Genomic DNA, 25,835 nt, shown 5'->3' on the forward strand with positions numbered 1-25,835 from the left:
AAACGTCGTGAGAATTGTATTGTTTTATTTTTTATTATTTCCCTTCTACGTGACTATACATTACAATTACCGTATGCAATCTTCACATTACAACTCTAAAATAAAATATAAAAATACCATTTATTTTACCCAGACAAATAAAAAAAACCTATTTAGAATTTTCGTGCTACATTGGGAAGTTTTGGCCAATGCCATTAATGAGAGTTTAGACTCTCGTGGGATGAAACCGGAGAACACTAACCACGCACGCTAAAACAATGCCAAAGAAAAAAACCGCTAAAACTACAACAACAACAAAAATACGCGAGTTTGGAGGAGTCTTTCGCGAAACGTGACGACCCACATGTGCTGGACCACACGCATTTAAGAAATAAAAAATAAAATATCGCGGAGGCAAAACAAGCACAGGCGGAGCGAGCCCACACACACACGCACGCACGGAGATGCAAGAGCTCGCGAAAAAGCTGCCTGGGTCAGAACTGATCCGGACCGTTGCGGCGTGGCAGCACAAGGTCAGCCCCTCATAGCGAATTGTGATCGGTGGGCTGACCCGAACACACTGCCGCCGCGACCCCTGCAGACACTAACATTCCTCCACGTTCCCCGCCGCCCCCCCCCAGGAAGGAACCGTGAAGGACCGCACGGCTTTATGAGCGTCAGTGACGTTAAACGCCCCCTGGAAAGAAAAAAAAACCGCTAACGGGCTTTGGCCTTTTGCGGAACGATCAGAGGGGGAAGGAATAAAAAAGACTTTGGACGCAAACGGACAAAAAGGGAGCCATTGTCTCGTTACACCAGGTGAGAGCCCTCTGGAGATTACGGCTATTTTGAAAAGGACAGTTGCGATAATAAAGATAGTGCCAAGTAAACGTGTGTATGTATATATACACACTGCAAGGGCCTGTAAACTATAAAAACGCTGTAGACCGCACCTCTCGGCAAGCTTGATTTGCTCGAAAAGCCGACACATTTTCAGTGAATACGGGGCAACATAACAAAGCTCCGATTCATTAACTATAATCTATTTTACACCATCGGATATATGCATCCAATTGCACGTGTGGGATCCAATTACTTACAATATATGCAATCATAATAAAATGTGTTAATATGTTCAATGTAGGTAGATGCGGTGCAAAGACTCGTGAAATTTTGACTTAAATTCTTACTTTACATTTCGTTGTTTTTAGTTACTCGCTTACCTATGTCTCTATGTCGCACTCATTCTCACCTTAACTTAAAAGTTTTCGTGACTGCCTGAATACATATTCTATGGGTCTTTCGGAAAATCCACGTAGATAGAAAAATAATAAAAATATCACGACGTTTCGATCGCAACACAAGCAATCGTCTTCAGGTGAGGACGATTGCTTGTGTTGCGATCGAAACGTCGTGATATTTTTATTATTTTGATATCTACGTGGCTTTACCGAAAGACCCATAGAATACTCATTCTAATGTTTTGTGTATTAGTTGTTGCTGGACATCTGTGAACAAGAGCTTCGCAGCTCATCAGATTCCCCCAGGATAAATTAAGATTCTGATTCTAAACAAATAAAATACCGTACAAACGATAGAAAAAAACAGAAATAATAAGAAACGATGATTGTGACAATAATCTATTCCTGAACTGAATCACTGCTGTCAATCATGCCTATCCAAAACTTAGGGAGGGAGGGAGGGAATGGAGTAAAATCGAAAGAGCAATTTTTTAAAAAACACGACCTTAAATTAACTTTTATCTCTTATTAATTATCTCTCTTATCAACGTTCGCGAAATTCCAAAAGGCAAGTAACGATGAAGGTTTGTATTCATCTTCAGCCGCGTCGAGGGCAGGGTGGCGCCGTGGTAACCGTCTTGTCTCTTAGGACCAAGGGCCCGAGGTTCGATTCCTGACCAGCGCGACTTTCTTGGTGGCGTTTGTATGTTGTTCCCCTGTTCTGCATGGGGTTTTGCTCCAGGTTCTCTGGTTTTCTTCCCATAGCTCAGGGGTCGGCAACCTGCGGCTCCGGAGCCGCATGCGGCTCTTTTGAACCTTGACCGCGGCTCCGGGGCGGATGCTAGCGACGGGAGGAGGCGCACTGTGACACCTGCTCTGGCGTTGCCGCTGCTGACAGGTCGCCGCTCCGCTCCACACTGCCCGCCCGGTGACAGGCAATAACGTTGCCGTTGCTTTGTCACATGTTTGGAAGAAGTAAAAACCTTCCTGGGCAGCAAAGAGCTCACCTTTGCTGAGCTGGAACAGCCAGAGTGGCTGGAAAAATTACATTTTATGGTAGACATGACAGCACATCTAAACACGCTAAATACAACCCTTCAGGGGAAAGGAGGCACAGCCCTGCACATGCTGGAGGAGGTTTTGGCATTCGAGCGCAAGTTGACAGTGTTTGTCAAAGATTTACAGAGAGGTACACTGTCTCACTTTCCCTCTTTGAGAGAGTTCAAACAAAGTCATGATACGATAAATTTGGAATATTTCAAGTCTGCAATCACCACAATGCAAAGTTCGTTTGGGAAACGATTCTGTGAGTTCAGAGAGGAAAAAACGACATTATCCTTCCCTGTCACTCCCCTGGCGATCGATCCATCCCTATTGAATATGACTGCATTTGCAGGTGTAAGTCAACCTGATCTTGAGATGGAACTGGCCGATATAGCCGACAAAGATATATGGGTGTCCAAGTTCAAATGCTTGACCGCTACTCTTGAGGATGTTGCCCGTCAGAAGGCCATTCTGGCTCAGAATCATAAATGGAGTGATATTGAAAACCTTCCCAAACAGGACAAACTTGTATTCGAAACATGGAATGCCATCCCCAACACTTATATAAACATGAAAAAGTATGCATTTGGAGTCCTGTCGATCTTCGGCTCCACATATGTATGTGAGCAGGTCTTCTCCAACATGAACTATATTAAAAACAAACATCGATCACGCCTCACAGATGACAGCTTGCAAGCCTGTGTGAAAATGAAGGTGACGTCTTACAGCCCTGATGTGCAGACACTGTGCACTGAGGTTCAGGAGCAAAAATCCCATTAACCAGGTAATTTAGCTATTAATTTGCAAAAATATATTTTACATTGTTAAGTGAAAAAGTCCTTTTTTTATTCAGATTGACAGCTGACTGCACGATCCTGTATATAGCAATAAGGTAAGAAACAATATATGCAGTGTTATATTTGTGTAGTACCGTCGAATACAGGTCGACACCCGGGGTTGAGGCACACTGAGGTTTATTACAACAACCGTCGTGACATACACACTTGAGGGGGTATCGGCCCCCTCACCCGTCTTTCTGAGGACACACCTCCTAGCTAACCCTAGCCTGCCTCAGAGTCCTCCTCTCGTGGACTAGGGGAGGCTATCTTGGCCCGACACTGGTCAGTCGGGCCCGGTACTCAGAGTCCAGACCAACACTGGCTCTGGCTCTGGCACCACACCACTGGCTCGAGCCTGCGCGGTCCTGACAAGGACGGCGTAGCAGGGGGAGACCAGGGCTCTATCTCGGACGTCTTCCGTCTTCTCTTCTTAGCTAACCCAACTCTCCCTAGCCCCCCGATACATTCCCCTTTTATACATCCCCCTCCCTGAGGGGTGGGGCCCCGGGGGATCGTAACGTCCGAAGCGCGGACGTCGTAGAGGGCACCTGCCCGTGCACTGACGTAGCCCCGCCCACTGTGCTAGTTTCCCGTTGGATCCCATACATATCAGCTCGACACATATTTCCTCCGTAAGACCCCTACATCTGTTTTAAATGTTGCAATGGTTTTGCGGCTCCCAGTTTATTTTTTCCTTCGGAAACGGGTCCAAGTGGCTCTTTATGTCTTAAAGGTTGCAGACCCCTGCCATAGCTCAAAGAAAACCAAGTTAACTGCTCCTGGGGGAAAACATCCCAATGCTGAAATATTACCTGGAAAATAATGAATTGCGATCTCACACACAGCAGCAGCTGCTGCGAAAACTTGGTAGGACCCTCCTGAAAAAAAAGTCATAAGACTCGGCAAGGCATTCCTGGATAAACAAGTGCAATGAATAAACAACGATGCTTCGGTCTGGTCACAGCGGACACAATCAGACAGCGTTCCATGCTGCATGGTAACTGCCAGGCGCACCATCCCTCACCAACGCACCGCTGCAGCCGCCGCCTTACCCTAGCTCGCGCGAAAGCTTCCCGCACGGAGCCTGACTGGCAGCAGCAGTCGTCTCAACTTCACCGCCGCCGCGCACGCTAGATGTCTCGCGGAGCTGACTTCGTCGAACAAAGTATCGAAACAGCGATTTAAGAACGGGAAAGAGTCTTGTGTTTTTTTTTTACACACACACTAAGGATCGGGAGAACAGACAGCGCTGTGGTATGGGCATGTAAAGAAGAAGAACGGCATTTAACAGACGTCTAGAAGAAAAGCAGCGACAACGATAATTGAAGATAACAGAGGCCGAAGACACCCGTGGTGAAACAGATGCAAGTGCTGTGCTGGAAGAATTGTAAAGGAGAGGAACGATGTGGACACGACACCAACGGAAATACACAAAAGACTCTACAGTTCGTGGATAAATACAGCCTCCATACAGAGGCTGGAAGAGAGAGTAGCAAAATAGCAAACAAAATAAAATCACGGCCCAAAAACACCCCCCCACCCCCCAATCCACCCACTGGCTCACGGTATTCCCAACCAACGGAGCAGAATGAGTGTCAATCGATCCGATCGCCTTTGGGGGGGGGCCCCTATGATCTGCTCCACTCCCTCCTCCCAGGAGGTGCCAAGCGCGGCGTTGAGATAATTACCTGAGGGGGGGGGGGGGCGCGGAGGGCTCAGCGAACCGAGAGGGCCCGGCAAACTTGCGCATCCCCAACTCCAACCTTGCGGCCAGAGCACGCACCACTTTGGTCACAGAGCACCCCCCCCCCCCTTGAAAACAGCTCTCCAGTTATTCCTGCCGCCCTTGTAAACACGCTGGCACAGTCGCACGCCGAGAGCGCCGACGGCCAAAATGAAACGCACGCTAAATTTATACCGAGCTTTATTCCGTGTGACTAATCTGGCTCGTGAGAGCAATCATTCAAAAACGGGGGTTTGTTTATTATTTTCCCTATTAATGCCCTCCGCAGTAAACGGAGCCGCCTGCACACGGTTCAACGTATACCCACGTAGCACATACTTCATGTAAAATAATAATAACATTGAACACAGCTAAATGCTTTGGGGGAAAAAAATACAGAGAATAGTGAGCAATTTAGTTAAAAATATGTTTTAAAGTCAATGACCAGCCAGAGAAACTGGTAGACCTGAAATCCGATGACACAATTTAAATTTACACTGGTGTGAGGATTCTGGGTGGCTCAGGGTGGCTAACACTGTCAGATACACTGAGCCGGCACACCACTGAGATCACCAGCAACCAGAGATTGAAAAATAATTGGGTTCTCAAGGTGAGATTTTGTCTCAGCCCTGGTCACCAATGCCTGGACACGAACGTTTAATTTGTTTGTGCATTTAAGCCCTCAACAAAAAAATCAGTTTGACTATAAATGTGACAATAATTACCCTCGGTGACAGGGCGGGTGGGAAATTGCTGCTCGGAAGCAATTCTGTGACATCCCCTCCGTGGGCCATGGTCTAAACATGAACGTTTGTGCGCACTGCTCTACGGAAAAAAACATGACCGGACGCGATGCCAATGGCACATTCTGGATAAAACTGAGAATATGTTTTTTTGTTCAATGCACAGGCAGCATCTTCTGACGTACACGTACATCATCAGAACAGAATCTGAAGAAAAACTAAAATAAAATAAAAGGCCATGCGGGAGGGCGTGTGGCATCGTTTGCCGCCATCTATCATTGTGTGTGGTGGTCGTGTCGCAACAGTTCTCTGCGGCGAGTACAACGTCTACTGCTACGACTCTCTAAATAAAATTTATGCCAAGCAGCTTGCGCGTTTCCAAGATTAAGCGGTGAACGGGGGGGGAGGGACCCACACACTGAACTTGCACACGTCTCTGAACGAGAACAAGGGGTTAAGGAAGTATACAAAGCCACGATAGGGCACCACTCCCGCCCCCCAATCCTACACAGGCAGCGCCTTGGACTGCTGCCAGTGGCACCGATGGTGCTTTTTCTTCGAGCTTCATTGAAATGCAAACAAATGTTTACAAAACACGACGAACAAAAACCCAGGCTCGAGCATCAGCTGCTCATCGCAAATAGCATGCTAATTTGTCCAAACAAAATGCTCTCCCGGCAAACATGGCAACACAAACAAACACACGTCTATTTGTTGCCTAAAACTGAAACAAGTAGAGTCGGTGCAACAGTTGTAGAATGGGAAAAAAAAGGAGGGGCAGTAGAAAGCTTTTGAAATGTCACTCATCATCATCATCACCACAGCCAAGGTCTATCCACTGCCTGCTAAAGACGACCCCCATCATCCCCAACGTCGTTGCAATCCCTCGATCGCACGTGGTCCTGCGATGTCAATAATGCATCTCTCGCTCCTGCTCATAAACCGACCTCATTGCCCCACCTCGGGCAGTGGCCACCCTCCCAGGTGCATTCTCTCCTTTGCTGCCAAACGGTCATTGGTTTAGTCCAGAGGCCATCGTACATTTCTTTCGACGTTACCGGCCAAACCCAATTACTTTCCTTGACAGTCATTGTGGTATCCTCACTCATGCACGCCTAGTTGTGTGTGCAGCAACTGGATAGTAGTCCATTAATTACGAATTGTAATTTTAAGTTGATTTTGTTGAACCAGGTGAGAAGTCAAGACACCAAGATGTACGTACGTATGATGAACTTATTTCGTACCATACGTAGCCAACCGTGCTAATCGGAGGTGTGGGGGAAAGACAACAAACTAAACACAAAAAGCAGCTCTCAAGAAATTAGTTTTCAATCTAGATGATTTCAAAGTGCATAGCTCCAGTGGCTTCCTAATATCAGAATGAAGAACGTTCCAGACGGCCGCAGAAGTGCATCTGAAAGTGTGCGATGACCAGCCAAAGGCCGCTGCGAGGATGACCGGAGTTTGCGTGATGGTTTATGCTCCTTGACGAAACCAGCAAGGTATTGTGGTTCATTTGTGGCAAGCACTTTGGGTGGTAATGAATGTGACCTGATAATGTAATCGTTCGGCAACTGGAAGCCAATGCAGCTCGGTGAGTACTGGACGGACATGGTTGGATCTTGCAGTACCCGTCGAGATGTATAATTTTCAAGAGTGACCTGGGGAATTCATCTGCCAGTAGGGAGCAACGATTGGCTATGCACGATTTTCCAAGGAATGATTTGCAGGTAATTTTTGGAAATGTATCATTTGGATCCTGATGTGCAACAATGCATCAATGAATGAATTCAAGTAGATCCTTCTGCTCCAGATGTGAGCATCAAATCACGTGTGTATTTAACAATTATTTATGGTTTACGTAAATCACATGAATATAATATTTTCGAATGTAACATTTAGGTTCAGAGAAAACAAAACTGCACAGTAGACTTAGAAAAACGTGGAACAATACAAAGGAGACCACAAAAAACTACAAAAATAACCGACTAGTGAAACAAATCACACAAACAAACAAATCATACAGTTCATATAATAGCTGGTACGAGCCAAGCCTGATCATTAGTAATCCTCAAAGTTATGAAATCGTGATTCACAGCTCGTTGTCAATTTTACTGCTGGATGACTCATCGCGCCGTGTCAATTACGAGGGTTGTTTGACGACTTCACCACGCTGGTTTCGTGCGATTTGCTAAAAGTTGGGGGGGGGGGCAGATTTCGCTCAGATATCATCTCACAAATATTGTTTGCCGTGCGGTCGGTAACAGAACTCTGGCAACCAAGTTCAGAGCTAAAAAAAAACGTACAAACCGTTCTGCGTGCCACCACTCCCCACCTCTGATCATTAACGCGCAGATAAATAAAATTAACATTGGCTCGCCAAAATCCGTTTTTATCGACTTTGTTTCTTAAAAGCTCAAATCCCAAGCAGGGAGATCCGCCACCGTGAACACAAACAGGCCGTGTGTTATTGAAGTTTTCCTCCTGCCACCAAACCACATTCCCCCCCCTCGCCCCGACCAATGCTCCCACAACTTTTTTCCGACCAACATTCGCAGCAAGCTCGCGCACAATGAACAAATGCGGCCATACACAGCCCTTCAAAAAATGTTACTTCACGCGGGCCGAGGGCACTTGCTGCGAGTCGGCGCAAGAAATAGAACGTTTAGCCTGGCACACTTTCTCTCATTTCGCGGGGAGACATTCCAGATTTTAAAAAAATAGCACCTCGCACCCGACTCGAATATTTTTTTTCTTAAATGTAAATACTGTGGCCCCTTTGTTGAAAACCTAGACACGCTACGAACGCTAGAGCAAAGGGGCTCCTTTTTCAGTTCAATCTCATGCAGCTTGGCTACCTGGGCCAGACAAATAAAAAAAATGTCAAGTGCCAGTGTCAACATGGCTGGAGCGGGCGGAGAGGGTCCAAGCAACTTACTTTTTAATGAGTTTCTTTTTTTTTACCTCTATTCGCAAGAGTAACATAACACAGTTGCAATTTGTAAACGGTGTTATTGCACGACAACGACACACGCGGATCGCATGGGAGCGCGGAGAATTGACAACGAAAACGTGCACAAAGTGGAAGCACAGAGAGGAGATGCGTACGTGGGAACTGAACGGAGAGACGGGAAGAGGAGTGGACCGACGTGGAGGGTTCGAGACCAAACACGAGTTGGTGCCATCCTATGGACTGCTGAGAATACAAGTTGATGGCCGGTGGGCAAGATCGAAAATGAATGTCAGCCAGAAAAGGGGGGGGCGGGGCGTGGGTGGGTGGAAGACAAACCGCAAAACGACGTCAACCAGAAGAGACGGAGCAACTTTTTTCACCGCAAGTCTGCGAAAGATGGCGATGCTTTGGGGAGCCCCCCCTTCATCTAGCAACGCCCTCACGCAGAGGCCAGGGCCGATGAAATATTTTTTGTCATTATAAATGCTTTACTGGCAGGTCGTCCTGGGTGCGACGTTGTTAAGACTGCAGCCGGGGATTGTGTCACACCTAAAAAAAAAACACGCAGTGGAGCGAGGGAGGGAGGGAACCCGAGCCGTGGACCTGCTCGTGCAATTCTGCAGATGCACTTTTCAGCTATGATCAATCTACCGCTCAGCGAAGGCCTCTCCCAAGTTGTCGCCAAGGGTTCGGCGATGCAAAGGTCCATCCAGAACCTACCCACACTCGCACGAGCCAACTTCGTCTCTGAGTCTCCGCGTTTGGGCGTACTCTCTCGGGTGCGTTCCCCTCCTTTGGCTAGCAATCCATCGCTGGTCTCGTCCATAGACCGTCATCCCTCCCTTCCAGCGCGGAGTCCTACCTGAGCCCAGACTTTTCTTAACTGTACATACGATCATCATCATCATGGGACCTCCTTTGCCAGTACCAAAATAAGAGAATAGGTTGTACATACGATGCTTGTACATACGATGTCTCTAAGTTGTGTATGCTCCCTTATCCACGTGTCTCCTCTTTCCATCAAGGTAAGAACACATCTATGTATGCTTCTTAGAGTACGCAACAAATAAATACAAAATATGTACAGTGTCGGATTTGCACATGCCATATTTTGCAAAATACAGTTAAGGTGCGGGTAATACCTAGAAAAAAAATTCTGATGCACCAGGCGGAAGGGCCGTTGCGCGAAACGTTGTCTCATATAATTTGTTTTACGGCGGCATTATTGACAAACGTGGTCGGGGTTTTCTTTGTTGCCCTTGTGCACTGCTGCCAACACAGTATCACCAGATAATTTGTCTAACACCGACTTAAGAAAAACTTACAACAGCAGCAGGGCACATAAACAACACCATTCTGCGGGATGTCTCAACAGAAACCACATGCCAATAAGTGGCACCGACATGAAAAAGTAGTTAAACCAACAGCGCTGCATGCTTAAATGTCATGTTTTTATAATTACACAATATAACCGGAGGGTGATCAAAACAGGAGGCTTATTACAAGGGAATTATTTAAAAAAATTAAAGTTTGCACATACATACGCTTGCATATGCATACACACACACGCAGGCAATTACATACCTCATTCAAATGTTTTCAGAGTCGCAGTCGAGCGGCAGCTCAAGCATACGCAGCCGCGGCTAAAGCATGGGGCCGGCGCACTGGTACCTGCTTCTGCTTCGGAGTCACCTGCGCGCGCAAGCGGCCTTCCTCCCAAACGCGGGAGCCGTCGCACAACCCGTGGCCGGCAGCGCTGCGTTAAGGCAGTCCCGACGGTTTTTACAGCTGCCCCCGATTTCTTAGATGTTTTTTTTCCCGCCCCCCCCCCCTCTCTCTCTCTTTTCTCGGGAGGCACCGACGACCGCTTACGCACTCTGGCCGACGCGAAACCGCGGCAAAAACAAACCACCGCCCCCCCGCGGCCCACACCCACAAAACCCCTAACCGCATGCCGCAGAAATGCATCGCGACGTGACGCAGCAGAGTAAGGCTCCGTTTGAGAAAGTGGGACGTGTGGGGGGTGTATTGAAAAAAATGGTTGCAGCGGTCAGCGTTTAAGTTTGTCGCGGTGTGACCCATTGCATGTGCAGATTGGCATTAAAAAAACAATGTACAGAACTTACTCTCCGTCTCCTCCATTTATAATGAACATTCTATATAATATAGATTCCCGCACCTCCGAATTAGCGCGGTTGGCTATGTACGGTGCGAAAGAAGTTCATACGTAATTAAGTGAAAAATGTACCTTTTACGCAAGCCTTATTCACATTGTACTTTTTTTACTGTATTGTTCAACTGTAGCCTACATTTGTTCAATTTGAATGCTTTTAAAATGTCTTTCGCTCTGGTCGTTTGAAATGTAACCCAGGTCGCCCTTGCAAAAGAGGCTTTGTTGAGGCATGTGTCACCTGGGCAAATAAAGGAAATAACAGAAGCAGCATAAACCATTGCTGGGACCCCAGGGAACACGAAGTTGTCCCACACTGATACGAGGACATTGTGACCACAGCAATACCAACAACACCTCCAAAAAATGTAATTATTCACTGTTTAACTTCATTTAAATCTAGATTTGAAGCTTTCGTGACTGCAAGGATTCATATTCTTAGGTTTTTTCGGTAAAGTCACGTAGGTAAAACATTTAAAATTAATAAAAGTAAAGACGGAAGCTTGTGTTGCCTCCGAAAAGTCGTGATTTTTATTTCATTTTTTTTACTTTTATTAATTTTAATTTTTTTACCTGCGTGACTTCACTTAAATCGTGCACACGTGAAAAATGTGCACGTCCCCAAAATTCAAATCACGTTGGATGTGCCCGACAGCTGTCAGATCGACAGCCAAGCAGGCTTTTAACCTGGTTAGCACTTGAATGTGGCGATTCTCGTGGCTTGCCAGGTGTTGTTAGGCGTGGTTGTAGGCGTGGGACTGGAATGGGTGGCCGGGAGATGACGGTGCCGAGAGTCACCCGTGTGTGCGAGGAGCTGGATTCTGTTTTCATCCCACAGCCAAACTCATTTATGGTATTGGCCAAACATCCACAGGTAAGCAGCACGCCCCTAAATAAAAGAATCTTGATACTCAATGAGCCTCTACTGGGTAAATAATTGAAATGTGATGATTATTATAATAAAGCTCACCGACACAGAGCATCGCTCTTTCAATGAAGACGACCTGTGGTCGAACAAAGCGATGGCAGTCAACGCGGCAAAACGAGATCGGGCACAACACCACAACGATGCTTCTGGGTTTGCGTCACGAGTGTCTGACCTCATGTGGGCCTCGCGTTTTCCTCGCGCACAGTCATCCAAACGCAAACAGATGGAGAGATTTGTTCGCAAGTATAAGTCGATTAAGAGAGTCTCCCAAAACATAATGGCACTTGCAGGACCACTGCGGCTTTTTTTTTAGTTCGAATTAAAATTTTTCTTACTTTTTCCTCGAAACCGAAGCCAATGAGCTTGGGCAACCGCAGGTTGAGTTAACAGCGCTTAAATCCGACCCTTGCACAGATGTCAAGGGATGAGCCGTGGCGTACTGATTTATCGCACAGCGCTACGAACCTGGTGACTCGAGGGTTTTTTTCCCGGCTACAACAAACGTCAGCGGACACCGACATCTGAACCGAACGCCAACACTCCATCACTTCATTAAGCCGCACTGACCAGCGTGGTGAAATATGGTCAAAACAAACCCCCTTAACCAACGCGTCTTTCTTGGGGAGGCCCTCATTACAAGTGGTTTGACGGTGCCATACGAAATACAAAGGTAAAAGTGAACCGTCTACTTTGGAGGCAAGCTGCATGTTCGCAAGCGCGGGTTAATTGCCGAATGATCGCAGACCCAACGTTGAATTGTCCAAAACACAGCAGCGTGCAATTTTTTTTCTACAAAAGAAAAAACACAGTTTCCTTGGCCTGTGTGTGTGTGCCGAGTGGCGCTCGCAAAAGGTGGTGGGGTGGGGGGAGGTTGGGGTTGGACGGCTGAACGAAAAAAAAACTTTTTTTAAAAACGCTCTTCTGCCACGCCACAAAGAAAGCCATTCAGAGGGTTCAGGCTGGCGTAATATCCCCCTCCCTTCTGCCCGCACTGCCCTAGTGCGCCAAACCCCTCCCCACACCCAGCACGCCACCCCCCGCCGCCCCTCCCATCTACACTCATTGAGCCCCAATTCCATTAAATTAGAATCTTAAATAATATCACTACGGGAGGCATCGGTGGAGTGTACTCATAACAAGATAAAGGTGCAGCCCTGTAATTCCTTGCTCGTGCCACTGCTGAGGCCTCCCTTGACTTAAGGGAGCTATAGAGAGCCTCGCCAGAAGGGGTTTTTGGCCTACTCGTCCACGCTGGCCACAGGTCGTGGAAAGAGATGGGAGGACCGACACTTTACCCCAATCATACGCGCCTCTGCCGATCGATCGGCTTGTGGTGCGCCCATTTAACAAAAACAACGAAGGGTGAACCGGAGCTACGTTTCCCCCATAAACAGCAAAGCGAAGAACTTGCAAGTGGAGCGAGATTTTTGTTACTTGACGATGTTTGTTTCTCAAAAAACAAAAAATAAAAGGGCCGACAGCGCTCGGTAACAGTTCACAACTTTCACAAACAAAACCGTGCCAAATCGTCTCGCTGCTGCCTCGGCGGCGGATAAGGAAAAATATAATGACCGGTCAAACGTCAGCACGGCACGCCGCACGTAAAGATACATTCCCGAGCGAGACTTTGCATTTCGCCGTTTCGTTCAATGTTTGCCATTATTTTATTTCGTTTCCATTTCTTTTTCCTCTGCCCCCCCCCTCCCACCCTTCTTGAATATGACCGTACGGAATATAATATTCCTTCTGGCTTTATACGCACCTACCACTTCAGCCAACCTGTTTACTTAAGAAATTGATATTAATAGGTTTTACGCCGCTTTTTTTCCATTCTTCTTCAGCATTTAAAAATATAAAAAAAATATCAGGAGAACCATCGTGGGTCCGAGCGTTCCGTCCGGAACGAAACACACGAGCACGCGAGGCCAGAGCACGACGAAGAAAAAGAGGGGAAGAACTATTGACACATATTCTTGGTTCTTTCGGTAAAGTCACGTAGAAGGGAAATATTACAATATTAATATTGTTTTATATTATATTGTTTTATATCAATATTATTTTATTATTTCCCTTCTACGTGACTTTACCGAAAGAACCAAGAATATGAATCCCTGCAGTCACGAAAGTTTTAAATCAACTATTAACACGTTGACAAATATCTTATTTTATAACTCACCAGAGATGCGTTAGCTGGATGAGATGGTGAAGAATAGTCGATCTTGGACCGAGACGCTGTGGTTTCAAACGGAGCAGAGTCCGCGCAAAGTTCGCTTCTGCAAATGAAGAAAGAAAGAAGTTGTTTTAATGTTGAACAAATTAAAACGTACCTCTCGGCACAAAGCCAAACGTACACACACACACACCTTCGCCGTGTTTTTGTACAATTTAAAGCCAACGTCAAGAGAGCTGCATTTTGGCACACATTTTACAGCTGTGATCGAGGAGAAGGATGATTCTATAATAATTAAAGAAACCTGCTGCTCTACACCAATATATATTGCCTGGCGCAATTCTCAAAACGTTATCTTGTCCTTGACCAGGTTAACTCGTGAAAAAAAAAAATGGGCGTTATACATTTCAGCAGTCAGGAGCGGCGGCACGCGCCTGTACAGCCCCAGTGCTTCCGAGGAAAGAGTCAGCGGTTCACGTAGAGATTTGTGAAACGCCTGCACGCGCACACACACCCGCGTTGCGATGTGCCCCAGATGCAGCGCGCGAGAAAATTCATTATTGAACCCATCTGTGCGGAGCTTTGAGTGTTGTCATTCTCTCTCATTTGCTTTGCTTTTTCTGCAGGTGCTCTCCGGTTTTGCTCTCGCATCCCAATGTAGCGGGACCCTCCTCTTAAAATATAAAAGCCTTGAGACCGAGGCTTTCCCGAGTAAGTCATCATCATGACCATCGTCAGCTATGGTAAATCCACTGCCGCATTTAAGGCTTCCCCCCACCACGCCCGCCATCTCCCCACCTCGGGCACAACTCAAATAATCCACCTTTTTGCCGAATAAATGGAGCAATATTATTATTATTAGCTACGAGGAGAGACCGTACACATTCGAAGTGGTTTAAAAAAAAACCGGGGGGGGGGGGGGTTGAATGCTTACATACTTACAAACCTCGTGCAGTTTATCTACACAATTAGAGCGAGAGACGCATTACGCACGCCGCCAGAAATCTCTCAAAAAAGCAAACGCCGGGACCAGCGCTCAAAACCACCCAACTGCAAGCAGCTGGCAGGCGCGTCAATAAAACATGACTCCGACTACAATCAGCCCAAAGCGGCACTGTACGGCGCACCACTAAGAAACACCAATCCCGCGCACACCGCAGTTATGACAGGGTGGTGCGTTACATAATTGCAGCCTAATAAGTGCTTTTTCATTGCCATGCTCTTTGAGTTAGCCGAGTGGGAGGCAAAGGAGGGGGGGCGGGTGATCGCCTGCATTTTTATTCTGACCGCCGCGGGCCACGACCGCCACCACGACCACGAAACAGCGTCCTCCCCACCACCCCATTCCTCCCCCTCCCTGTGCACCTACGGGCGCTGAACGCTCTCACTTTCCGCTAAATTCCTCGGGCGTCCCACGGAAAAATCTCGGTAGAGAGCGCCTCTGCGGGCACAGAAGTTATAAAAAATTAACCCATAAAAACAAAGTTTTTCACTATAAATCCTTTATATGCGTGGCGGCAAGAGTCCTCTCGTCCTCTGGCTTGAGATGGCTGCCACCTATGGGTCAGATGATTGTCTGCCACCATTAAGCAATTGGTAATTAAATATTTTTAAAAAATTCCCTAAACAGTGTAAAATTTTGGAACATTTTTTTCACGAAAATTAATTGTCACGCACAACGAGTCTGTGTACAAAATGTCAGCTCGATTGGATCACGGGAAGTGGGTTAAAAAACGACCGAAAGATTTGCACGGTCGTAAGCAAGCAAGCACGCAAGCAAGCGAACTTAATATAAAGGATTTAAAAAAAAAGAAACCGAGTTGCCCCCCCCCTCCTACCTACACCCCCCCTTTACTGCCTGCATACAACTCCTAGGGCATTGGCTACCACCCCCGGTTGCTGTGTATCAGCTTCATCATCAATTCATAATCGCATGGCTCATCGTCGTCGGCGGCGGCGTCGGCGGCAACGATCGATCCTCTGCTTCACGAAGGCAGGACCAGGCTGTCGGAATTGTCTAACAATCCCGCCACCTAGCAACCGCACAAGAGCCGATTCCATCCATCTCCGTGTTGGGTGTCCTCGCGGGCGAATTTCCTCCTTTTGGCCGCCACTCCGTCGTTCACTTTCTACCCCCCCCCCCCTCGGTCATTGTCCCCTTCTCGCCATGCCGTGTCTCACCCCAGCCCACTTTACTTTTCTTAACAATCGGTGTGTTGCCTCTCATCCATGCAATCCTCTCGCCGCCCCCCCCCCTTGAGTTTTATTCCCAGCCATGGCCTAACATCAGTGGCGAGTGATACCAGAATGGGTCCTGCACCACCCATCACCGACCCACACTAAGCAGCGGTGATGTATGGTCATACAACCCGCATGGACCGCCAACCATACATGGGGTGGGGTGGCGGGTTATTGGGAGGTCTTTATCCCAACCGTGGATTGACAAGAGGCCTGAAAACCAATCTACAATTATCTATCATTTTCTTAACATGTAAACAACCAACTCGTACACTCACCATTTCTGACGCATGCATCGCCAGCGAAGCAACGGATTTTAATCAACGATTCCATGCATCGTTGCCCGCCCGGTACACACCATGCAGTGAACAATCAATCACAGCAATCCCACAACGAATCACTGTGCCGAGATTTACAACATACGCCGGTTGGGTGCTTTTTCTTCTCTCTCTCGGTCTGTCTGTCCCACCACCACACTCTAATGCCATAACCGCCACTTACTGCCTTTGTAAAAAAAAAGGGGCCTGCGTGAATCCCGTGATTTATGAGGTGGGCTGCACGAATTCAATAACGCGACGATTGTACGAGGCAAGAGAGGTCAGGGAGGTCAGGGAGAGGGGCAGCCTCAGTCACCAACGTCCGTTGCCGTTTGACCTGCTGCTGCTACTGCTGCTACTGAATTTTACTGCTCCTGCTGTTGCCCATACTGCTGCTAGTGTTGCTGCTGCTGCTGCCTTTTTGTTCTTGTGCCTCGTCTGCACTACTCTTTTTTTCATGTTTTTTTTTTGGGTTAGATGGCATAAATATATAAATGTGTTGCTAAACCCGCAACCACCCGACACAGGCAATTTGTAAGGTTTGTCACGTAAACAGAACATGCCAATTATTTAGTATGTTCATAACACGTAAGCTTTTACAAAAGCGTATGTGTTATACTTTTTCTTTACGATGCTGCCTTTTTGCTCGGTGCAATGCCGTTGTTGGTGATGGTGCATTTATATTTTACAGATTTTTTTATTGGAGATTTTGATTTAGTGTTTCTTGGGAAACGGCGCGTTTTACCACTGGCCCTTTTATGCCTACTCTTCCACTTCTTTTGATTCCTAACTTAGCTCAAAACTCTTAAAAGATACATTTGAAATGATATGGCTTCTTACCTTTTTTTTTATTTGTATTAGTCGTTTCTTTTTCTCTGATGCGTGATGTCTGTCAGGGAAACAGTGCGTTGTTTTTATTGATGAAACCCGACTTAAAAGAGCTTCCTAGCACACAGGGTACTTCAAAATAAACTGAATTGAAACTGAAACTTCTACTATGTCGCCGATACTACTGCAGCGGTAGTATGCCGGTTACAAATGCACGCTCGTTTGACAGAGGTATGCGCTGCAGATATTTCCCCCCCCCCCCATCATGGTACACTCATAAAACTTGTTTTCAAAACCGCCAAACAATGTGCCGCATTTATTCTGCAACTCTTGTTCGGGATGCATACATTTACAGTGGACGTATTCACAGCAAAACTGAAAAAGTTGACCATCAAGATTTGCTGGCATCCCCGTCATTGTAATGTCCAATGGGAATGAACCGTAAGAAGTGAGAAGAATCACGAAAACAAAGGCAGTAAAAGTTGCCCTCGAGATAAATATGACCTAAACAAATATAACATATACAGCAGGTAAGCAAAACGATTAGCGGTGTCAGTCTGAAGGAACAAAACTGAAAAGCCGTAATGATAAAATATTCAAATGACATTAAGTTTAAGGGTGCCCGACACAGAGATGGAGTTTCAATAGTGCCTTGAGCAGAGCGTGTCGGTGACCACGCTTAGATTATTTGGTTGCGATAAATTTCCACGCGATGACAAGCCACTTCGTTGAGCTATCATTTGAGATAGCCAGGTCGCGTCTGAAAAATAACTCTATAGAGCTCTGTGAGCCTTACTTAGTAAATGAAAAAACACATTTGTTATGTATGTATGTATGTTGAACTTCTTTCGCACCGCACGTAGCCAACCATGCTAAAAGGAGGAGCTGGGGAAGGACAAGAAACCGAACACAAAAAGCGGTATATAAAATAGAAAACAGCAGAATGTGTACCTAGGTCAGTTATTTAAAGGTGTACCATGATCAAAATTATGCAGTATCTGTTTCCCGACTGACACGAACGCCAACGTATGATGACGATCTGCACCAACTGCTCCAGATTCTTCAGGTCGTGCACCCGTAAAAAAATCGAGTGGGCCGCATCCGCCGAAATCTTAAAACAAGACCTATTCTCAAATGGAATCTAGTCTCAGAATTGTGAGAATTCGTGCTTTACTGTTGAACAGAAAGACTACACACCACACACACGAGCAGGGAGTGGTGGTGCAGTGGTTATCACACTGTGCTGTTAACCACCCTCCCCGTCGTTCCAAGAGTTCAATTCCCGGTCACATGCAACCCTCAGTGGCGAGTGATATCCAAACCGGTCCTGGGCCTTGTCTTCACCCACCCGCACTGACCGGTACTGTACTCCGAATTAAGTTGAAACAACCTTCAAGACATTCACAACTTGGTAAACGCCGTCATCCAGCAGTACATTGACAAAGGGCTGAATATCGGTGTTATTATTATTGTGAAAATACCACACCGCGAGCAGAGTCATCGATTTACGGACGCCAGCTCAACACTTGCACAACAACTAAGTCAGGCAGATGTACAGCGCAACATTAAGATCTTAATTTACATCTCCACCGTCGCACTCGCTTGCCTAGAGGCCGCAGAACAGAAACGGTGTTGCATGAAACCGCGAGCTCCACATTTTTTTGTTGCGCGGCGGAAATCTCACGGGCAGATCTGCGCGGCGAGTGCCATTTGTGAGGGCCCACATGTCAACAGCGATGGGCTTTACTGGTCTCCCTCCACCCCCCTTCCACAGCACGACGTGCTAAGCACGCACTGCTGCAGGCCAAGATTAATCTTATCTTTATAACCCAATATAGCACCCTTCACTTGTTGACACGAGAAGTGAGATGATGCGGGAAGCAAGACGGGCACAGACACCAGTGCGGCACTTGGTTTTGTTTTCATTAGCTCTTTAACGCTTTCCAACCAGGGTTGAAAGCGTTTATGCATTTAGTTCTGCCGTCCATAACGAGATGTGGGGAGCACCGGCGCTCGTAAAGATTATTCGATATGAACAAAACTGTGGCACGGTAGGTAGCTTCGGAATGAGGGTGCACTCGTTTATTTGAAAAAGACATTTCCTTGTACGCATGGGCCAGCCATGGAACAAAGACGGTCTCCGCATCGCACGGCGCTTTCGGATGCGCTTCTGCGGCCGTCTGGAACGCCTCTTCCTTCCGATAATAGGAAGCCACTGGAGCTGTGCACTTTTCAATCATCTCGGTTGAAAATTCATTTATTTAAAACTGCTCTGTGTGTTTCGTTTGGTTGTCCTTCCCCCACACCCTCCGATGAGCACGGTTGACTGCGCACGGTGCGAAAGAGGTTCAGCGTACATACATTTAGATCCGTTTTAACGGGAAATAGTTTTCAACGCTTCCGTTGGAGGCATTGGCTCCGTCTGTCTTTCCGTAATGGAGGCGCAATAAATCTCGTAAAGATGATTCAATATTATTAAAACTGCAGGACAAAGTTGCATTGCTCTTAGAGACTTACCCGATAGATACATTTAAAAAAACTGGTGAAATTCATAGATTGCTTAAACCTGGAGACATGCCAGGGCAATGAGGAGACTATTCGCTAAACAGGCAAACGAGTTTTGCTCTTGCAACATCAATCGGCTTCTGTACCTGCTAATTAAAACAGAGTCCTGTACTTACAAAGACAATATGCACGTTAAAAAGCAGTTACACAAACCATGCACGAACATTCATTTCTGATGTTCCCCCAGCTTTGCAAAAATTCCCATCCCAACGCTAAAAGTTGCAGTCATTTCTCCACTTTACACGCCTTGCACGTCGTCAAAACACTGCGGCCGTTTAGAAATACGACTGCCGTGTGAACACACGAGCGACGTTATCCAGCGAAGCACCTTGGGACGCAGGAACACACACACACACACTCTCACTGTATCCAATACATAAGAGCGACCCCATTAATAAATGAAAATATAAACCATTCTGGAATGGCTTTCCAATGTTATTACTCCGGCATTAATATGCTGTCATCCACGGACTGGATTTACGAGCGGATCCTCCGGATTCGGAGCACGCGCGGGGCTCAATCTAGCGTCTAACGTCTATCCCCCTGCCCCCCCCTCATAGATTTTAAAGGAAAAGGTGGCTCCCATCGGACTCCGGCGCAATCTTTGCAAAGATCCTCACCCCCCAACGCCGTCGCGTGGAAGCGGGCGACAACGCAACAACAACGCGTGCCGTTAAAATCGGCGCGGCGAAATAGAAATCTCGCAAAGGCGCAACCGCGAAAACGTCTTGAGCCGCAGAGCCCCCCACCCACACCTAACCTCTTTAGGGATGGCACCAAAATCGAAGTCTCATCGCGAGCGGACACTTCATAACGAAAGCACTGCATTACGCCACACCCATTGCGGGGATTTAATTTAAGGTTATCGTCACAATGAATCTGACATGGGGGGGGGGGGAAGAGGAGAGAACCACCCGTCGGTGGCCGTCGGACTGCGAGAAGGGCTGCGTGCAGAACGAGAGAGAGCGAGAGAGAGCGAGAGAGTGAGCGAGAGAGTGAGCAAAAGAGCGAGCGAGAGAGTGAGCGAGAGGTGGGGGTTTACATAAATCAACGTTTAAAATTTTAAAAAATTACGAAATGATGAATGAAGCAAAGTGCCGAATACACCGAGCATCTTCTTGTTTCCACTGATCGTAAACAAAAAAAAAGGAGAGAACCACCGACCGATTCTATTGCAAGTGGGACTTCATCGGGAAGAGGATGAAAGCCAATAATGCGATCACTGGGATAAAAGAAGAAAGGCTAAATTTGAAAATGAGACATTCGAGAGAGGGGTTAATTCTCGAGAGAGTGATTCAAGTGGCAGAGTGGTGGTTAGCATGCTGCGCTGTGAACCCGTCAACCCGAGTTCAATTCAGAAACTATTTGAAAGAGTCCTTAGGCACACGCCCGCCCTCCCCCCCCATCAGCCCCTTCACTAACCGGCACTAACCAGCTTGGTGAAGTATGGTCAAACAACCCCCCCCCCCCCCCATGTCTAATGCCGAGACCTCGATGCCACAGTAGATTAGCTGTCAATTATTGCTGTTATCAGTGATCTACTCAAATCAAATACCGCTAACGGGATGAAATCACAAGTTCCAAATAAGTCCAAAAACTAACCACCTTAAATTTTAAAAAATGCATAGTCTCTTTCTTAATCGAAAGCACGGTTTGATTATTGTCAAAGGCCCAAGTATCAGTTTCAACAATCAGCTTTGACATGCATTGAAAACGATGCACATTTTAGTGTGGATGGTTAATTTTATTTTTAGTAAGCATCCGTCGTATAATTTGACACATTTTTCGTTGTAATTTCTCACCATCGCCCACGCCTCAATCTTTCACTCTCTATAGAAATGGTAACCAGTCATTTATAAAACAATCAAATGGTTGAGTACAATCTAAATATACTCAACTATGCATTAAATTGACACGTATCACCGAGCAAGTTTAAATATAAGTTAATTTTCTCTTAACCTTCTAATGCGCGGGCAGGGTTATTTAAAGGTCATTGAAACTAATCTTATTAGAGCGAGCCATCAATAAAGAATGAGCAGAAAATATTTTAATTAATGTCGGCGATGATATGCAGAGCGATGCTCTCGGTACATAACCCCCAAGTCCATGTAAAAATTAAATTTTAAATGATTGGCAAGAAACAGGAGCCAAGCCTCTGTTGTGCCATAACGTTAATCTACATTCAAGATGAACCTTTTACAAACGCATGATCAACAGTTTGCTGTACCGCGATTTTTAGCGTAGCAAAATTCATTGTGGATCTTGCCAGAAATGTCCCCCTTGTCCACTTAAAGTTGGCACGGCTGGGCCTTCCCAGCCGCTTTAAACTTGGCAGTTCACGCGGCCCCTTATGCGGTGTTAATCCTGCCCACTGCTAGAAGGTTAAACGCACCCGGCGAACCAGAAATTTATCGCAAATGTTCCCCCGCAAGAAAAAAAAGCCCACTGCGATTGGGTGTCAGAGGGCGCGCGAACGCCTCGGGTTGCAAGCGTACCCTGGCTTGCACAACGTTTCACGCATTTATTTTTCCAACAATGCACAGGGAACTGCGTGTAAACACTTTCCATCAATATCCGATGCGTTTCGGGCTCAAAATGATGTCCGACATTTACTCTCCCACATGCCTAAACGAAACATTGGACATCACGCCGCCCAACAACCCCAAAAACACATCGGGAGGGCCATATAGCATGACTGAAAACCTACGCAGTGGTAATTCTGTTGATGAAAAACTCTGCAACAAGCATGTAACGTCGGGGCCAACGGTTCCGACCACGTGCCAACGTTGTACGTTCACTGGGTCATTATACAGAGAAACCCTTTTGAGTTGGTGGTCTGAAACAGGGCTGTGTGCGTTACAAACAAAGTATGCCAATTTCACGTGCCATGCCAGGCATGACTGGAGGCTCAGAATCAAATGCTCACAATTGTACATTTTTCTTGATAGAAAAAACTGTTGTCGCATATTATTACTCTTAAAGTACAGGGAGATAAAATTTTAGATAAAGTACGGCTTTGCCAAAACCACGCAATAATGTCACCTAACAAAAACAAAAGACAAATCAAACTGCGTCACCCGCAGAGACTGTTTGCAAGTGCCGTTGGTGAACAACTATGAAGACCAGGCGAGCAGAGGTCGCAACCGGGTACCCGATACACGTACCCTACCCGATACCCGGCTACCCGTACCCGGCCGGGTACGGGTAGCCGTTTGCGACCCTGGTGCGGCCGGGTACGGGTACGGGTAGGCCGTGAGTCATTGGTGAGTAACCGTTTGTCACTCATTTCGGGTAGGGTACGGGTACGGGTAAGTAACGGGAACCCGTACCCGGCCAGGTACGGGTAGCCGTTTGCGACCCTGGTGCGGCCGCGTACGGGTACGGGTAGACCGTGAGTCACTGGTGAGTAACCGTTTGTCACTCATTTCGGGTAGGGTACGGGTACGGGTAGGGAACGGGAACCCGTACCCGCCCGGGTACGGGTACGGATACCCATTTGCGACCCTGGTGCGGCCGGGTACGGGTAAGGAATCAAAACCCGTTTGCGACCTCTGCCAGCGAGGCAAGAGAGCGGCCAGCACCAGCACCACGCCTGGCCACCCGTTTCGCCAATATTGCTGTTAATGCACCACCACACCAGGCATTCATTCAAGGGGCAGAGGATGGGCGTGCTGAACCCATTCAGGTATCGCTCGCCACCGATTTTACCCCTGGATGGAAAAAACTCAGGTACGCTGAGTTTGTAGCGCAGCAAAGACAAACACAAACCCACATGTGCAATGTGGACATAAAGTAAATTGCAGCAATAATCCTAAGGCATATAACAATTAATGTCCTCCCAGTTTGCCAATAAATTGTCCCAATTTGATTCAAGAACCAAATTATACTTTTGGTACGGGTTTTTACCGTCTTGTTTTTCTACAACTTGTTTATTCCTTCCATCTCATTTGCACTGTTTTGTTCCATCCATTAGCCTCAACGCAACATTAGCATGGCATTTGCACAAACTGCACAAACGACACAACAAAAGTCAATGCATAAAAATATGGACCGTAAGACATCTGGCCGAGCAGCTCGTGGTAGAGCGGGCCGCTCGCAATCGTAAGGCTGCGAGTCCAAATCCTGGTTGGGTCTTGGAATCGGCTCATCATCCCTCCGGGGGGGTGGGGGGTCGATAAAATCAATACCGTTTTGTGGGGAAGTCAACAGTGGTTGTCCTATGGAAACTCACCCGCAGTCAGAACACAGTGGAATTTACACTGCTGACTCAGGGCCGTAAGACACCACGACACCCTCAACGTTCATTTTGAGTAGGAAAATCACAGCGACTTTGAACTCACATTTTTTTCTTAAAATAAGACATTTCATCGATGCATCATCCTTCCACGCAAAATATTCGACAACAGGCACGAGAAACATCCCCATGAACTTGCCGCAGTTTACACCATTGGAACCTCATTTGCCAGTAGCAAAATATAATTGGTTTTTTACCCTTTTATCTGGCAACAAAACTGACACCTTTTTGTGCCTTTTGGCGTCATCTGGCGCAACACTATGTGAGACTAGGCTCTAAGGAAAGCTGTCTCGGGTGTGGACCAATCAACTTCAAGGACAGGGCATACATTATCAGAGTTCTGTTTTTTGTTTGCATTCCGACTGCAGGTATTGTGGTCAATGCAAACATGACTCCTTGTAAAAAAGGTGTCAGTTTTGTTGCCAGATAAAAGGGTAAAAAACCAATTATCATGCCGCAGTTTGCCAGCCTGGTTTAACGAGAAAGAAGAATCTTTCCGCCTTACACTGTACGTCGTCAGCCCCTCTGCAATAAAACGAACTTGCGAGCGCTTGCTTGTCCGCTTTAATAAACCATATCCCGGCGTTTGGCTGCAAGGGCGCGCTGGAAATTTCAACAAAAGCACGTGTTAAGGGACGTGCTCTCTGGGCCGGTAACACGGTGGAGTAACGAGCCGCAGAGTGGCCAATTATTTGCAAGCCAAAAAAATGTTCTCAAATTTACGGCACAAAACTAACTACCGCAAAACACTCCAAGAGCTGAGTTAAAGAAAAACATTCAAACATTCACATTTTCGCAGACTGTATTTTGTCACTCGGTGCAAGATTCAAAGTCTGCCCCCCTTAGGCACGAGCAGTCTGAATGGGGCAAGGCATCTGTAGGTACAAAGACAAGGACACGCACGTGTCAATCCACTGCTGGATGAGGGCCTCCCCCATGACGTGTACAACTTGTTTGTGCGTGGCGATTACCCATGCATGCGTTGCCCAGGCCCAACCCTGCTAAGCTTCCGAAGATCTGACGAAAGAGGGTGCATTCCGGGTGATTTGCCCCGAAGCAACATTTTTTTTTTACAACGCTATCCATTATTTAACCACCCAAAGCGATGTGCAATTTGTTACGAAGAACAGAGAGCTGTTAACGCTTGCGCACACGCACAGAAGCCATGCACACAGTGCGCACTTGTACAATCAATCCGCAACAGAGTTGACACACAAACTACTGTATTGAGAAGGAATCGCAAAGCATCTGGTGCTGGAATTCTGAACCAACAGAGCCTGCTGGCAAAAGCTGCTTCGGGAGTCGATGTTTGCGGGAGGCCGAGTGGGGGAAGAAGGGGGAGAGAGGGTGATGCTGTTTTGAGAACGTCCCCGCGGGGAATCTGAACAATCCCAAGAATTCTCAGCGAAATATATCATGTTCCTCCAACAGGGCCCGAGGCCACATTAAACGCTTTCTTGTCATCGTCCAATTGGTTTCGCCAATTTTTTCTACGAGCTTTTGATAAAATGTTTGAGAACCCACTTCTACCCCCTCGCTCACACCCCCAGCACTCTCGTTGCGAGACTCACAAATGCTGCGCAGGGAAAAGTAAAGATTGCTCAGCCCGAATGAACGTGTAAGATACTCTTAGGTTTTTTCGGTAAAGTCAAGTAGGTAAAAATAAATAATAAAAATAAAAATTATAGAATAGAAATAAAATAATAAATATTTAAAAACTAAACGTTATAAATACGATTATTTCTATTATTTTCATTATTTATTTCATTACTTATTTTTACCTACGTGACTTTACCGAAAAAA

The 25,835-nt window shown here is 46.7% G+C and overlaps 1 protein-coding gene across 1 annotated transcript in view; it reads right to left on the reverse strand.

The window, feature by feature from the left end:
• The window catches only part of RGMA (repulsive guidance molecule BMP co-receptor a), a 103,240-nt gene extending 92,932 nt beyond the window's left edge, over positions 1 to 10,308 (reverse strand). Inside the window, exon 1 of the mRNA XM_078879281.1 lies at positions 10,107 to 10,308. The gene's annotated coding sequence lies outside the window, so the exon portion shown is untranslated. The remainder of the gene's footprint in view (positions 1 to 10,106) is intronic.
• Positions 10,309 to 25,835: the final 15,527 nt, after the last annotated feature.

This window comes from Lampetra fluviatilis, chromosome 53, assembly GCF_964198595.1.
Source record: "Lampetra fluviatilis chromosome 53, kcLamFluv1.1, whole genome shotgun sequence".
In the NCBI taxonomy this organism is placed as follows: Eukaryota; Metazoa; Chordata; class Hyperoartia; order Petromyzontiformes; family Petromyzontidae; genus Lampetra; species Lampetra fluviatilis.